Source organism: Spermophilus citellus (assembly GCF_964194105.1).
Source record: "Spermophilus citellus genome assembly, chromosome: 2".
NCBI classification, from domain to species: Eukaryota; Metazoa; Chordata; class Mammalia; order Rodentia; family Sciuridae; genus Spermophilus; species Spermophilus citellus.
This window is the reverse complement of record NC_138183.1, coordinates 89,364,448-89,379,539: the sequence shown is the minus strand read 5'-3', so window position 1 is coordinate 89,379,539 and position 15,092 is coordinate 89,364,448. Positions and strand designations below refer to the sequence as shown.

The 15,092-nt window shown below is 37.9% G+C and overlaps 1 pseudogene across 1 annotated transcript; it reads right to left on the bottom strand.

Annotated features, from left to right (window-relative positions):
* Nucleotides 1–251: 251 nt before the first annotated feature.
* On the bottom strand, nucleotides 252–802 carry LOC308641301 (small acidic protein-like; annotated as a pseudogene). Its single transcript has one exon. The product of its transcript is annotated as a small acidic protein-like (transcript).
* Between the last annotated feature and the right edge of the window lie 14,290 nt (nucleotides 803–15,092).

Here is a 15,092-nt window from a genome sequence, read left to right as displayed (position 1 = left end):
ACTCTTTTTTTTTTTTTGAAAGAAAGTTGAGTACTATATTTATTTATTTTATACAACTCTTACTCTTTACAAAATGGTTATAGTCCTGCCCATAAAAGTTAATGAATGGCATTTGAAAGCAAACACTTTGTAATTATTTAAAAGGGCCTATTTAAAAATTATAATACAAAGGTCTGTGCTCTATAAGTAGTCCTCCACTGTGAATTATAACAAGAAGGCTTACTTTAATACAAAGACTAAATGTTTGGGTGTTATGAACCACTGGATTTAACAAACATCATTCTCTAATTGCTTTTTGCATCTTTTTTGTTTTGGGGATCTTTCACTTCATCAGGTGCTCAATAGCTTGGAGTTCTTCAGCAGATTCTTCTTTTTCTGACTCTGAATCACCTTCAGAGTCATCTGGACTTTCAGGATCAGGTGAATCATCATCATCATCATCATCATCATCATCATCATTCCCCAACCACATCATGATCTTCTACCTCACTGAAGCCAAGTCCACAATTTCATCAATATTTTCCTGATAATTTACTGTCCATACTTTGTTGATATTGAGACTCCAGATCTTCATTAATTATTCTTGTCTTCTTCCCCTGTTTGGAAGTGAAATATTGATTTATGATCTCCTATGACAAGATGTCCAGTATGCTCCTTCTTGCCTGCACCCATAAGTCTCAAGAATTTTTTTTCTCTCTTCATTGCCCAAGTCTGCTGCCTCCTAATTGCTAGATCCAAGATCATCATCTGGAGAAGCTGAACTCTTCACCCCATGCTGGTGAGACTCCCTGGCAGCGCTCATCACTGCGTGGATCCCAAAGCAAAATGCCCAACACACTCGTGGTTATCCTCAGTCCAACACCAGCAACCAGCAATCTGCCACCGGCTCAAGCAGCATCACTCCAGAATGCCTACTTTGTACTCTTGTCCTCTTTCTACTTTGCCACTCTGAATAAAAATATGGACAGGAATCCTATTACTTTTAGCTCATTTATTCCCCAAGAAGTGAATTTGTCTACAAATTTGGAGCTTCTTTTTGGATCCCCATTCACCATTAAGAGGATAAAATTTTCACCAGGTTTGTTGAGTACATATTGTGGATAGTTCTCTCTAGATGCTCTGGGAAGTTTACAGAACATTAGAAATAGTTCCCCTATTTTTGAAGGCCTAGGAAACATTTTCAACTGCATATTCCATAAACTACCAACACTCCTTCTTGTAGCCCAGAAGTAAAAAGATATCAAATCCTACATTCGGAGAAGGGCTTATCCACATGGTGTTGAGTGATTCCTACCAAAGATTTACAAGTATCTATCATATTTAACACAAGCAAGCTCATTTATTCCTCACCTCCATCCCAGAAGTTTGGTATTGTTATCCCATTTCACAGATAAGGAAAAAGGGTTGGGTCCCTTTGATTTATACCCATTAGAGACAATTGTAGACTCAACAGGTTAATAAATGTTATAAATCTAGTTCACCATTTCTGGAATATGGTACTCAAGTAAATATGTATTGAATAAAAGAATGAATAAAAGAAGCAAGTAGTTAGTGAACCTAAAACCAATGTTAAAATTCAGGGTGAACTGACTATAAGGTGACTGTTCTATGCTCAGTGGAAAACTCAGCATAGGAGAACATTCAGTTCATGAAAAGTTAGGCAAGCTCTTCTTTGTCCAATCTCTCTGTGCCTTCTGTAAGTAGTCTAAAAAGAAGAGGAAAAAAGTTTTGACCAATTTCATAATGGTGGTAGGAAGAAAATTTAAGAAATGTTTTATTAAGCCTTATAAATATATAGCACTCTAAAATAATTTTTAAAGATTCCCAACATCAGCATTTAAGGTCCATTATTTGTTTCCTTATGAATGTTGGATGTGCATGATTTTTTAAGATTAAGGAAACAAATGAGTGAAATAGTCTTGGTCATTACACATACTCTTAACATTTCAGGTCACCCTTTCCATCTGTGTGGAAATTGGAATAGGAGGGATTCTTACATAGACTTTGGAAGGGTTATGATCAGGTCACATAGATCCACATATGTCTGATAGATTTACTTCTAACACCCCTTGTGGGAAAAATTACATTAACTAGATGAGGTGAATTACTAATGTCCAGGTTGAGACATTACCTATTAAACAAAATCTATTACACTGTCAAGAGCACTAAATTGTTTAATTCAACATTTTAAATGTGAGAAGTTAATGTTGGTGGAAGAGTTAAGCACCTTATACATTTATCATCCTATAGACAGAGATATGAAAATGTCTAAACCATTAGCCACATAATAGCCTCAAATGCTTTATTCTGGTAACCATAAATTGGTTAAATTATGAAATCATAATTAAGAAAAATTACCCATGAAGTAATCAAGTAGATGTAGAAACCCCAAGAAGTAACCACTGTGGGAGGCCAACTAGCATGTGACCGTGTCATTCTCCCCTGCTGAACGGTGTGGCATATGAAGGTGACGCTGTGATCTGGATAGCCCCGGTCTTCTAGGGTGCGAGTGACTGTGTCTTTGTGCATGGGCGTGCCTTCCTACATCCCCATAGGTGGAGATATGCTCATCTGTTCCTTTGTAATATTACCCCTTGCCCTGTTTAGGATAGAATGTTCCATGGAAGTGCCTTTTGTGTGTCCCTTCTCTTACTATGCCCTTGGGTGTGGCCTACTAGATATCAACCGACCTGCTGACAGCAGACATCATGAAGCTAGACTCAGCCCCTTAAAACCTGATGCCTTGCCTCATTTGAATAGCTTCTCCTCAATAAAAGGGGTCAGCACATGCTCTCTCTCTCTCTCTATCTCTCTCTCTCTCTCTCTCTCTCTCTCTCTCTGTGGACCCTTAAGGTCAGAGGAGCTGTCACAACACCCTCAAAGAAAAAGGTATTTCTGTCTCTTGTATGGTTATTTCACATAGCCCAGTTAGCACAGTTCCCCTGGAGTGACCCCTGAGTGTTTTAGTCCGAGCAACCTAGCAAATGGCGTCACTGGGAACGCCACAAGCCACCATGGCTCAGAAATACACCAACTGACAACCAGTCAATCTGAATAGTGTTGAACTTGCCAGTTTCATATATCTCTAACAATATTTCATAAACATTATTATGAAAAACATTATTTTATAAACATAATAATATTTCAGAAATATTATTCGTAAACCATCAGAGAACAATTGATGACAACAGAAATAACAGTTGCAAGATCCAATCCAAATCTATGTCCATTTAAAATTAGAAGTACAAAATTCTCTTATATCACTCAACTGTTTTATTGCTCTGACAAAAAATACATGACATAAACAACTTAAATTTTAGCTCATGGTTTCAGAAATGTCAGTCCATAGTCAACTGACTCAATTGCTTTGGGTCTGTGGTGAGGTAGAATATCATGGCAGAAGGGTGTGATGGAAGAAAACTTCTTAGCTCATGGAAGCTATGATGGAGAGAGAGTGGGGGAAAGGAAGAAGCCAGGGACAAAATATAATCCACAAAGGCACACCTCCAAGGCCCCATGCCTCAACTAGGCTCCACCTCCCACATCCTCCACCCCCTTCCAGCAGTCCATTCAGCCATCATCAGTAGATTAATCTATTGATGAATTTAGAGCCCTATGGTCCGGTCAATTCCCAAAGCCCCTCTTCTGAATGTTGCTGTAGTGGTGACCAAGCATTTGACACATGAGTCTTTGGGGGACACTTCATGTCCAAACTATGACACCCCCAGAAATTATTTTTTTGTTTAAATTAACATGGAAGGCATACAACTCTTTATTTTCTAACTCATCCATTTATAAAACCATCCTGTAAATCTTAGATTTCAAAAATATTTTATAAATTTAGATATAAAATTAATAAACTAGTATTTTTAAGTTGATCAAACCCATCTGATTCTTGGATCATATGTTAGTTCTGTTTTGAATTTTTGAAGGAATCTTCATGAACATACAATGCAATCCAACTACGCCCCCATCTAGGTTCATAGCCAAAGAAAATTAAATTAATACCTGTAAGAAATAAACAGATGAATAAATAATATATATATATATATATATATATATATATATATATATATATATAATCTCACACTTATAGTATATATGTAATATATGGTATATGCATATATACTGAAATATAATTCATTACTCATCATATATAAAATACTATTCAATCATAAAAAGAAGGGAATTCTGACATTTGCAACAATATGGATGGACCTGGAGGACATTACGTTAAGTGAAATGAGTCAGACATAGAATGACATCCATGACTTCATTTATATATGGAACTGAAAAAGTCAAATTCGTACAAACAGAATAGAATGGTGGTTGCTAAGGGTAAGTGGGAAGATAAATGGGGAGATATTGTTCAAAGGGTTCAACTTTCAGTTATAAGATGAAAAAGTTTGGGGGATCTAATGTATAGCCTGGGTTACAATGAACATGTGAACTTGTGATAATCATTACACAAGGTGTACATATATTAAGCCATGAAAATTTATATTTTGAATGTATAATTTTGTCCATTAAGTATTTTTAAATTAAAAATTAAAATTAAAACTTGCCAATTCCTAACATACTTCTTTGAAGTGTTAGTTCCAAAGTTTTCCCTTCAAGGTCTGGTCATGCTTATTCTGCTTTTTGCCATAACATTTGCTCCAGGTCAGATCTGATTATCGTTCAATAAATATTTGTTGGATCAACGAATGCGTGAATGAGCAAAGGAATAAGCAGTAGACCTCACCAAAATTCGAGAACAAGATTCTAGCAGTTTCCAAGCTTTCCAGTCTTTCTCTGTTCTTAGTCATCCTATGGATATTCCAAGTTAATCCCACCCCAACCATCGCTTTCCATGTGTCAGCCAACAGGCTTAGCACCGAGATCCTTCCACACTTAGTTCCCCCTGGCTGAACTTGTCCACCTTTGCTCATATTGGTATGAGTCATTGCTCAATTTCTGAGATCATGCACCTTCCCAACATGTCAGACCACAAAGGTAGCCTTGGACCAACCCCACTCAATATACCAGGCTATTCACTACAAAAACCAATAAAGAGACCCAAAACAAATAGCTGGAAACATACTGACATTAGATTTATACAGTTTCCTTGAAGGGCTCTGAGGTTTTATCAAATATAAACAGTTTATCCCAGTGCTTCTCAAACTTTAAAAAAACACGAGAATTAACTAGGGATCTGAAATTCTGCATTTCTAACAAGCTCCCTGGTGATGATGATTCTGCAAATCCATGGACCACACTCAGAACCAGGTTCCAGAACAGTGGTTGTTGGTCTTGTCTGCACAAGGGAATTATCTTTGGAACATTTTTAATAAATATGAATGGCTGTGACCAGTTCCAAAGATTCTGGTTTAATTGATCTGGAGTGGAGCTCAAGCACCAAAAGTTTAAAACTCCCCCAATAACTCCAGTGTGTAACCAGTGCTGAGAAACACTGCCTTAGACCACTGTTTTTCAACCTTTTTTCTCTCCACAGTTTCCTCATTAAGGAGCCTTTTAATACATAGTTTCTTTTAATAACTACCCCATGAAATTTTAATATCACATGTATAATAAATAAATATGTATTATAAACATTCCTGTGATTTATACATGATAATGAGAACTCTCTGCTCCTAATCAATGTTCATCCTCTTAGGGCAATGTCACCCAAATAGAGAATTATCCTTCAGATTGTGCCTAAAGACCTGGTTTTGCACAAACACCCTCATGTCAGTCTAAAACACAAATCCTTTCAAGTGGAGGCAAAGAGCCAGGCTGGAGAGAGGATACAAGGAGACAATCAGATCAATGCACCCACAACCCTGTGTCCTAAGCCACAATTGGCTACTTAGCCTGAACTCCTTTGTGTTTTCTATTACCTCCATGGCTGCAGCCATAAAAGATGGTGTATGTCCCGCCCAATCCAAGCAATTACTCTATAGTGTTTTGCCATATTTCCCTACTTGTGTCAACAAGTGAAACCTTACTTTATATTGCCCCAAAGCAATATCTGCCTGGAGACAAATAAGTTCTCCATCACCACATAAAGCAAAATGTCTACAGGAAACATTTTAGTGCCTATATAAATTCCTAGCACTCCAGTTACACTAAAAAGTGTGTACATTGGGCAGCAGGTGTGGGTCATAGCAGTGCATCTAAAGACAAATGAAGGTAGATTCTAATCCAAGTGTAAAATACAGGGTATAGGGAACACAGATGAAAATGTGGTAACAAAAGGAGGGGGAAAATAAGGGTAAAGAGAATGAAACTAACATCATTAAGTGTCTGCTTTGTACCAGGTAGTAAGTAAATATTTTACTTAACTCCACATGAGCCTAGAAAATGGGTAGTGCTCTTCCCATTACATATACAAAGAGCCCTGAGATCCTGAAACTGCCCAAAGTCCACTCTTAGTAAGTGTGGGAGCCAGCATTTAGATCCTTATGTGCCTGGCTCCAAATCCTGTGCTCTCTATATCCTATCATACTGCCCTAGAAGCCTCATGACAAAATTGCAAAATTAACAACCATGACCATAAGGACAGCCTTCCAGATTTTAAACCAGGAAGATCCAGATGAACTTGACATGACAGCAGAAATGCTCAGTCCTACATCAGCTCCAGAATATAAATCAGAGGCTGAAATGGATATCCAAAATCATCAAAGGGAAAAAAAAAAACATCAAAGACCCTAGGCAATCAGGTGAGGATCTTCACAGAGTTCAAGTGGCTGAACCCCAGCAAAGCACCAGAAATAGTGAGGACTAAGGTATAAAAGGAAAAGACAAACAGAGGACAAGGCTGGCCCATTATCTAACCCTAAGCAGAAAAAAAAAAACAGGAACCCCAAGATACCTAGGAATATTTAGATACCAGAAACTCTGAGGGAAAGAGCAGAGGGATAGTGATGCTGGTAAGAATTCCAGGAAATGGGAAAACGGACAGAAAATGTATAGCCCCAGAAGAAAAGTAGCTTACTTGCTTCGAGAAGGTAGAGCCCTGAGCCCAGAGAGCTCCTTTCTACCAGGGCCTTTCTGACCTCAAAGCAGAAGTAGAAGAAAGAGAACAAAGAGTTGAGCAAACCCCAGGGATTCTAAAAAGTAAGATTCTCTCCTCTGAGATGGAGGAAGATGGATCTTCTTCCCCATCCCCAGACCTAAGGTGTGACCTCACCAGAAAAGCTCCTCTCTCCTCTCTGGGGCAAAACTAAATCTGCTCTAAATACTTCAGAATGGCGGGAAGGAGACCTAAAAATCTGAGAGTTCTCACATGCACCCAGGGACACAGACCCCACCATAAATGAAGTTGATTATTAACATCTGCCTTTATCCATGCGAGGATCTGTTTCTCTGTCTTAACCGTGCAGCCTGAAACCCCTCCAACACCATGACAGATCACCTCTGGTGAACCACAGGGCTGCCCGTACCTCCCTCTGAGGCACAGAGGAAATTCTAAGAGTTAACCATTTGTCTTAACATCACCAACTGTGCTACTAGCTGCGGCCTCGCATCTCCCCTGCTCTTTCCTGTAAGCCCAAAGAGAGGGGGTCTACTTCCTGCAGAAGCCCCTCACACCAAATTATTTTCAAAAGAGCATATTTGTGAGAAAGGGAAAAACTCCTGAATAATGTACTGAAAGTCAAAGGCCTCCAAACCTTTTCTGCTCGTACATCTGGAGCTGGAAATCACCAAGGATGGAAGAGCGGCTTCAGGCATGGAAAAGACATTGACACCCAGCACCTCATTTTAAGGCCTGATGGTCCTTTATGATTTTGAGGCCTACAGGTGAACCTAGTCATAGGAGGAAGGATAAAAGGCACACTATGTAAAAATTTTCTTCTCTAAGGAATTTGTTCAGATCATAGCCAAAGTATTTTTTAAATTGCTGAGTGAACTAAAAATAGATGTATCTCCAAAGCTCTCCACATGGTCAGGGACCAGGCACATTGGGGATCAGATTGCACAAGTTCATAGATCAGAAAAAAAGGAAATTATCCCTGATTGCAAGGAATGAGGGAAGGGATTCCTGTCCCCTTTGTCACTTTGCTATATTGATCATATTTCTAAATCCATTTAGTTCCTCAAGGTAGCCTGTTGATTTCCCCTTAACATGTTTATTAAAATATTGAGTAAGAATTGGCAGTGCTGGACAATACTGGCCCTGGCAGAAGAATCCCCACATGGTGTTTTGACAAGAGCAGTTCAAAGCGCTTCTCTGAACTGGCATCACCAAGATTTGCATTCCCAGGAGTAGTGAAGCAGAAATAGCTTAATTATTTGCTGAGCATTTACCCAAGCACACTTATACTTTGTAGGCAAACTAACAGCAAGAGGCAAATTTTACTTTGATTCTCTCCCTAAATCTGATGGGAATATATCTGAACATTTGGATTGAAGATGATTTTCCAGCAGAAACCCATCTCTGTTTGACATAAGAATTGTGGTGAAGTAGACCAAGTTTGGGGAGTTGCCCAGAGGAAGCCTTATATCTCAGCTACAAAGAGTAAGGTCAACAATGATTGGGCAGATCAAGGTAATTGGAAATACCAAGAGGGAGAGAGGGAGGGAGAAAGAGAGGGAGGGAGGGAGAGAAGATGGAAGGAAGGAGGGAAGGAGGGAGGGAAGGAGGGAGGGAAGGAGGGAGGGAAGGAAGGAAGGAAGGAGAAGGAATGGGAGAGGAGAAGAGGGGAGAGGGGAGGAAATAAGGGGAGAGGAGGGGAGGGAATAAAGAAGAAAGAAAGAAAGCAAGAGAGGGAGAGAGATGAAAAAGGAAGGAAGAAAGAAGGAAAGAGAAAGAAAAAAGAGAAGGGAGGAAACAAAGAATGATATAGGAAAGGAAGGTAAAGAAAAGAAAGGAAATAAAGAAGAGGAAGGGAAAGGCAAGGGGAAAAAGAGGAAAGAGAGGAGGGAGGGAAGAAGTAAAAAATATATATATAAAGAAGTCTTACTAGTCTGGGCTAGCAGATATTCCCCAAATTCACCATTCTGTAAATTCAATAAGAAATTCTGCAAATTTCCTGGATAACTGTCCTCTCTCCTCTCCCTCATCAAAAAAAAAAAAAAACCCTCAATAAATTGCAGGGTGGTCTGTATAGAATACTACCATATTTGGTAAGAGTCAGACTTTCATGGATGGCCATACAAACAAACTGGAAGCACACATAAGTAACTGTAACCTTTACTGTAATTGTTACCTTGGAGATGGATGGGCATGTAGGCAACTGGGTAGGGGCATGGGTGGAAGGCAGATTTTTCCTGGGTACTTTTTATACATTTCCATATTTGAACCATGTGAACATGTTGCCTCCCTAAAATATTAAATGAATGAATAAAAGTATTTAAAACAAACTACCTCATTGGCAGCCAGCAAAAACTTGGCATGCTCACAACAGACTGGGAAAGGAAGACACAACTTGCATTCCATCTTTCCCTCCACTCCATCTCTTTCCTTTCTGCTTCCTCTCCCAGTCAAGCCTGAGTTTAATTATGCAAATCCTCAGACATCCCAGAGCACAGCAGAAGTTAAGACTGTGACAGTTGTGTGGTTGTTGGAGTAAATAACAATATGAAATTCTCAAACCTGAAGAAGGAGGAGAAAGGAAAGAAGAAAGGAAAGAGGAAGAAATGGTTCTTAAAAAATACTCATGCCTAAAATTTAAAAGCAAAGAAAGTTTACTCTTTTTCATGGAAGATAGAAACACTGGAAGGGAGATGTGCTTGAGGATCTATGAAATGCGGCAGTTTAGAATATCTGCTCTGTGTGCAGTCTGCCTGAGTTCAAAGCTTAGAGGTTATGTTAGTCAACTTTTTGTTGCTATGACAAAATACCTGAGAAAATCAACTTAAAAGAGGAAACATTTATATTGGCTCATGCTTTCAGAGATTGTAGTCCATGGTCACTTGGCCCCCATCACTTTAGGCCTGTGGCGAGGCAGAACATCATAATGTGGAGGACATGGTAGAGCAGAGCTGTTCACCTCATGGTGGCCAGGAAGGAGAGAGTCAGGGCAGGATTTGAAGACAAGATAGACTTTCTTCTACTAAGCCTCATCTGCTACACTTACTGCTGCCTCCCAATAGTCTGTGAAATCATGAACCCATCAATGGATTATTCTGCTGATGAGATTAGCCCTCATGATCAAAAGTCACCCACCTCTGGACTTGGCTGCACTGGGGACCAAGCCCTCAACACATGAGCCTTCAGTGAGCATTCCAGATCCAAATTGTAACAGGCTATGCTTCTCCAGAACCTCAGTTTTTCTTATCTATGAAGCAGGCGTAGTGAAGACTCCAAGATTGAGTACAGGCACAGTCCCAGCACAGAGACTGGGTGAGGGAAGCACTCACAGTGGTATCAGCTGTGATTCTTCCACTGACCCACAGCCTGTAACCACTGCTTAAAGTACCCTGTCCTTCATAGCAGCAACAAAATATGGGGAAAAGAAAAATAGCCACAAAACAGACTTCAGCAAGCTCTGCAAATTACCATTAGAAAATCTGCAAATACAAATGTCTGTTCTTCAGTGAAGGTACAATGGAGAGAGATAAACCAGTTTTGAAACCAGAAAGATAGGCTTCAACTTCAGTTCCTTTAGCTGATGTATACTTCAGACAAATGGTGTTATATCTTCACTCCTCAGTTTTCTAATCTGCTAAATGGGAAAAAGTTGTCCCATAGTACAGCTTTGAGGATCAAAATGGAATAAAAGCATGTGTGTGATATGACATCAGGCCCAGAGCTGGCACCCTTTGGGTTAATTAAAATGGTGACCTAGGGGCTAGAGTGACAGATCAGGATCCAAATGTATGAGTTACTTCTTCCTTCCAATATTTTTCTAGTGTTACTATTATTAATTTTGCCTTTACTCTTTGTCATAACATGGAAGCTATGATTTCTTGTTAGTTTTGTTTTTTTCAAGCATGATATTTATTAAAAAGTTGGAAAGAATGTCAAAAGGCCAATACTGAATGCACATAAAATTTTCTACCATCATGAAAACAGAGTTAACCAAAACCAGCATTATTAATCCAAACCCTCAGGAACCTTGAAAAACCCCTTAAAATGGACCTAATACACCTGGGGCAGATCATTTTTAATACCTCTTTCCCAATAGGACAAAATTATTTTCACTTATAATCCTGCTCTTTAAATAATGATTATTTTAAGTGTTTTTTCCTTTACTTTTAGATCAACTGTGCCAAAACCAAATTTCTATTTCAAAGATAGTATTCAAAATGTAATAAATGATTTATCTCATTTATAAATTAATATTTGCAATCTCCAAGCAAACATGTTACAATCTGAAGTTACTCTTTAAATAAAAATTAAATGGTCACATAGGATGACAGGATTAAAATAACTCAGGTTTTGATGTTTTGTCTTTATATTCTCTATAATATCATTATTACTCCAAATCAATGATTTAAATACAAAATTGCACAATATCCAAGGAGTTGGAGGCACACATTGTGCCCAAGCAGAACTTGAGCAATTCCAGACCATTGATGACTTACTATCAAATCATGTGCAGTGAAGTCCCTGTGCATTGGAGGTATAAGATATAAAAGGGAGTTCTCCAAATCAACTTTCACATAGAATAAAAATCTGTATTAAAGAATAAGAAACAAAAGGATGTTAACTTGAGGATGGCATAAATATATTAAGTCTCAACAATAATGCTAATAATTCTTTAGAATATAAACCAACAAAACAATTTTTGAGTACAAGTATTTTATCACTGACATTATTTAGAATTGCCCCACTCATGGTGCTAATAAAAGCAAACCAATTTTTAGTTGGTTTTATTGTTTTTAAATTCTCTACACACATTGTCTATACCTGAGACAGTCTGTTCCCATTCATCTATATCCTAGCCTCTGGACCCACCCACCCACACATCAATCCAGCTGCTATAGTTCTCAGCTTCCAACCTTAGCACATTTAAAGTAGATCCATGTTAGTCAAAAAACAAAAAACAAACAAACAAAAAAAACTGTTGACAAGGCTATTCCTAGAGTCTGCTTTTGTATTTCAGGATATTTTCGCAGGGATTGATTTATATGTTGTCTAAGACGCTTTTGTTGCAATATGGCATGAACAAGAGGAAGTCACCACAGGAAAGCTGGCTGGTTGGCTGACAGTGAAGAGCCTCACTTGGGGTGGTATGAGGTAAATAAGTTCATCATGGTTCAAGTTTGTCTTGAAGCCTTATAGATCTAGAAACTGGGCTTTTCACAAGTTCCAGAGGAAGTCAATTGCTCTAGGTTTAAAAACAATGTGTTCTTCTGCAGTGGGAAAGAGCATTCATGTGACTAGGTAGCTAATTCCCTTGTCTGACTTTTCCCTGTGGTGGATATTCCCTGCCTCTGTGTGAGAAGCCACTTGAATGGCTTCTCCCAAGATAGTGTCAGAGTGTATACTTTCCCAATCCTCTTAAAGCTAAGGTGAAGCCATGTAATCTAGATTTTTCCAATAAGACACATTCACATGAAGTTTTGACTCAGCACATGCAGAATCTGATGATTTTTAAGATAATGGCCTTTAAAGGTTTTTTTTTTTAAGGCAGCAGATTGATAGTGATACAGGCATCTGACCAGGGGTGATATCTACCATGTATTATCCCACAAACATTCCATTATGAGATGTGCTCCAAACTGCAAAACACCCATACATAACCCACTGGACCACAATCCTATAATAAACATCATTTCTGTTTACTTTAGCTAGATGGGTTTTGTTATTTTCAGTATTACAGGAATCCAGACTAGTAAAGAAGGTTTGTGTAGAACGTACAATGTGGACAGATGGACTATTTGTGTAAGCCAAGATAAGAACTGTTTATGAGTGTATCTTCCTATGGTTCCACCAATCTCTAGAGAAGTATTCTAGCCCAGGCAGTGATGTTCAAGCAGTGCAGAATTTGCTTCTCTTAACCTCAATTTTTATGCTATAATAAATATGTTCTTTATTGCATTATATTAATATACCACCTAAATGACAAGTCAAGGAGTTATACCCATGGGCTGACAGCTCCCATTTAATTTTATTTAAGTAATCTAATTTATTTATACTTAATTCAGCAAACTTATTTCTAGACACATGGGCACCGACTCTTCCAATTTCATTTTATTTTATTAGTCCAATTTGTTTATGAATTAACCCACCTATTTCTAGTTATTTGTGGGCTTCTCATATATCAACTATAGTTGAGTTTTTGGAGTCTTTTCTATTTTTCAAGATTTCTAAAGATAAGGTGGTGTAGATTGAACTAAGAAGCTTTCTTACTCTACCAATTTTAAAAAGTTGTTCAATATTATAGAATTAATCTATTTGAACACTTTACGGGCTGCCATTTGTTATAAATTAGTTAATCAAATCACAAATCAAATGTAAGACTACAACACTGGGTAAAAATGGCTTCCAAAAATGTTGTGATGTACACCTAAATATAAACTGACAACTTGTGCTGGGAAAACTCATACCTGGTTGTCAGCTCCTACAACTCTTGGGTAATTTTTAGGCAACCCTAACAAAGGCAGAGGAATGAACAAGTGACCCCTTGAATGCCTTGCTTCCAATGTTCTAGAATTCTACATAAACAAAGTCTTATAGGACCTCTAGCTTCCTGGATATATTTGAATTACTTTTCCATTTTATGAAAAATTATTGCCCAGCAAGGTAACAGTTGGTAACTCCAAATAATTTCTTTTTTAAGTAGTGCATTATAATTACACAAAACAGTGGAATTCATTATGCTGTATTCATATATAAATGTAACATAATTTGTTCAATATTCTTCCCCAGGATCTTCCCTTCCTCTCCCCTCTTCCCCCATACCCTCACTCTACTACTAGAGTTTCTCCTTTCTATTATTAGAATCATTATTTTAATTAGTGCATTATAACTATATACAAAAGCAGGATTCATTGTGATATGTGTGTACATAGTCATAGCATAATTTGGTAGATTTTGCTCCTCAGTTCTTCCCTATTCCCTCCCCTCCTCCCTCCCTCTAATCCCTTTCCTCTACTCTTTTTATCTCCCTCCTATTTTCATTAGATCCCCTTTCTGTTCCTCTTTTTTAACTTTAGTACCCACATATGAGAGAAAATATTAAACCCTTGACTTTCTGAATCTGGCTTATTTCATTTACCCTGATGTTCTCCAGTTCCTTCCATTTCCCAGCAAATGTTATAATTTCATTCTTCTTTATGGCTGATAAAGCAATTTAACCATTGTGTATATGTACCACATTTTCTTCATCCATTTGTCTGTTGACAGGCACCTACACTGTTTCCATAACTTGGCTATTGTAAATCGTACTGCTATAAACATTGGTGCACTTATATCACATATTATGCTGGTTCTTTTGGATAAATACCAAGGAATGTGATACCTGGGTCATATGTAGTTTCCATTCCTAGTCTTTTCCAGAAATCTTCATACTGATTTCCAAAGTAATTGTACTAAACTGCAGTCCCATCAACAATGTATGAGTGTCCCTTTTTCCCCACATCCTTGCCAGCAATTGCTCTTTTTTGTATTCTTGATAATTGCCATTTTAACTTTCTCATATAGCTCTCTGCCATATAGTTTTGTTTGTTGTATTGTCTAAACTGTTTTAGCTTCATGGGGTGAAAGAAAGCTTACCTAGAAAGATGATTTTAGGTAAGATGTTTACGGCACTCAGAAGATTTGTCAGCTGTCTAAAGTTTTTCCTGGACTTTCAAACTTCCTGCTATATTTTTGACAAGAATATGTTCACTGAAGCACTTAAATTATACTCTAGGGGTAAGCCAAAAGTTTTGAAGGGAATATTCTATACTAAGACAAGATGAATCTTTCTTTAAAAAGAGAAATATGATACATTTGGGGCTGGAAATGACTTTTTCTGTACTCACTCCCAAGAAAGAAGTTTGGAATGAAAATTAAGTGTTTACTCAGTTTTGGTCAACGTAATAGAATGTTTTTTAAAATGGAGTTTTCTGGCCACTAATTACTTTCTATCCTAAAAAAGGAGACATATTGTCTTAAAAATGCACTCTTCCAATTGTAAACTAGCAGACCCACCAAGATTATAGAAAGACTGGCATCT